The sequence below is a fragment of the Argentina silus genome (genome assembly GCF_951799395.1).
Source record: "Argentina silus genome assembly, chromosome: 9".
NCBI lineage: Eukaryota > Metazoa > Chordata > Actinopteri > Argentiniformes > Argentinidae > Argentina > Argentina silus.
In genome coordinates, this window is record NC_139663.1 from 18,667,639 (window position 1) to 18,670,615 (window position 2,977).

The window sequence follows — 2,977 nt, forward strand, 5'->3', positions numbered from 1 at the left end:
GTCCCAACCACAGACAGTTATGGGCAATGCCAACTACTGAGAGAGCGAGGACTACGTCTCAAGGTAGCTAAGAGGGAGTCTACTCCGAGAAGAGAAGGCTCACTTCACGGGGTCATTCACCTCTCTCCCTACCAAACTTGAATACAGATCAACATTTCAACTTTAATCATAACACAAAACTTGATTATTCCTTTTTCAACATCACATCAAATCATTAGTCTGCAACTTCCAACATTAAACATGTTAAACATATTTCAACAGTAGTTAATCTTGAATCATTCTGTTAGGTACATCTGATATCATTACATTACATTACATGTATTACTGATTATACTAGAATGGTTACATTTGCTGTTACTTTATTAGTTACATTGTAATACTGATGTTATATGACTAGTCATTGTTTAATATATCTTGTTAGTTACACCTGATCAACATTATTGATGTTTTGGACAGACCCTCCTGGAACGCTTTGTCACTCAGCTCCGGTAGATTCAGCTCCGGTAACTCCAAATCATTTTCCAGGCCTCCCCGAAACGCCGCTTCCCAATTCAGCTCATTAATAAGCTCAAGGAGGCCTGGCTCATTCTCAAGGAGACCTGGCTCATCCTCTGTCTCCATCCGCCCCTCCTTCGGAGGCAAGACCACCTCCGGAACCAGGGTCGGCATAGCATCTGGTTGGCGTAGCGAATGCGAAAAGACGAGAGTCCCCCATTTCCTCTAGGTGCTCCACCACAGTGAGCTCTTTATCTGCGAAACCCTTCTGTAATCTCATCTCATACCTTCCTACAGGCCGTCCTGCTGGTTTCTACACCAGGTCGCTTTGGCCCGCTACTCTGTCTCCCCACTTCTCCCTCTCGTTGTTGTACTCTCCCTTCGTTTCTTGATTGGGGTGGGATTAGGACTAGGCAAGGGATCAAGAATGAGGCCTTCCGGTGGGGTCATCTCTCTCTTACGTTGGCGTTGCCTTGGTGAGGTCACCTCACCTTCCTCACGTGGCGATCTGTGTGTGTGACAACCCTGCAGGCCCTGTCAGCATGGCGCATAATTGAATCGGCCTGTTGGTGTAATTTAATATTTCTGCTGGACTGAAGGCTAGAGAAGCTTTCATTACTATATGAGTGATGTGCTCAGCCTGGGCTTGGCATCTCCATAAGCAAATCAGCCCAAAGGAATACATGAATATAGATACATGAACGACACTGGCAAGGACAAGAGGGAGGCAGCTTCTATAATTGCTCTCCCACAAAGTGAGTAGCTGTTGCAGCAGTCTCTACCCACAGACGGTTGTATTTGATGATAGTTCCAGTTCTGGGGGCCAAGAGTGATAACATTTCTGTTGCTAGCTGGGCACTGACTGTGGTGTGTCACAAAGTTTTGGCCTTTCCACTACCACTACCACTTTCTCCTCCTGACCTGGAACTCAATTTCTGTGCTGCCATTTTGAAGGGTGTCCTAATAGTGGTTGAAGTCCACTTCCTTCCTGAAGTGGGACAGTGAAGCATTTTTTCTTCTTTTGGCTCTATGCTCCAAAAGTTTGGAGTTAAAGTATAGATTGTCAGCTTTTATGTAAGGTTCACCATTCTGAAATTAAAAACACTTTTTATACATAGCGCCCTTTTTCAGGGCACCAAATGTAATGGGACAGATTCATACAATGTCCAAATCAAGCACTCATGTTTAGTATTTGGTCGACAATCCTTTGCATGCAATAGCTGCTTGAAATCTGCGACCCACTGACTGCACCAGATGCTGGGTATCTTCTCTGGTGATGCTCTGCCAGGCCTGTACTGCAGCCATCTTCAATTGTTGTTTGTTTTGTGGTTTTGCCTTAAGGGTTATTATCAAGAAATTAAATGCATGTTCCATTGGATTTAAATCTGATTGACTTGGCCAGTAAATAAGAACTCTGGTGTCCGTATCGATATCGGCCAAGTTCCGGTATTCAATTATGCTGCATAACAAACTTCACTCACAAAATATTATTCCCAAATTCCTTCCCTATATGCCTACAGCTGCATTTGTAGCCAGACTGGAAAGTTACCGGAACCCGTAGTGCTTATTTGATTCATTATCAGTCATGCTTCTTACAGCTTTGCGTTGATTTCTCAAAATATTATTCCCAAATTTGTTTGCCTGTATGCCTACTGCATATACCCAAAGTGTGCCAAGAAAACATTCCCCACACCATTACACCACCTCCACCATGAGAAGGTGTACATGTGTTCCTAATAAAGTGTTTGGTGAATATATACAACACAGCATAGATGTATTTGATATGTATTAATATGATTGTTGATCCTACCCTCAAATTCACAGGTTGATTCCAGGCTCTGAGGTGCGTAACAGCCACAAACCTGTCCAGTTCTGATCAAGACATTACAGCAACCACATATCTACTTTAGTTATCATGTATGGTTTATTATGTGTACTTTTTTATGAAGCCTGATTACAATAGTAAACATTTGCAAACAGTGATGAATATGTAGCCCAATCTGTGCTCCCATCTGGAGTTCACAATGCTTTAAGTGCATTATATAAAATCCATGGCTTGATGTATTGAGGTACATTTTAAAATTAAAAATAGGCCTACTACTCTTTGTAAAAAGAGTCCTCCTTGGAGATAGAATTATCTCCATTGACCATTGCAAGCTACAGTGTGAAAATGACTGGTTGGTGGAGATTAAAAGCAATAAAAGAATAGCCTACTGTATGTATGCCTAATGGTAATTGGTCTTTCGTCAGATGCCAGATACGATCAGTGGAATAGTCAGCTTATGAAAAATGTAAATTTCGTCGTCAGTAGCAGAGAATGTTTATTCCAGCATAGGCCCACCCAGTTTACACACTTCACGATTCGATTTTGAATGCTGACAGTCATTGCATTTGTTATTCATATGAATGCTGCAATTTTCCCACTCTTCAGTGAACTGAATGAACTGTGATTTATTTGCGGTCATCAGTAATTGTTCTCGCA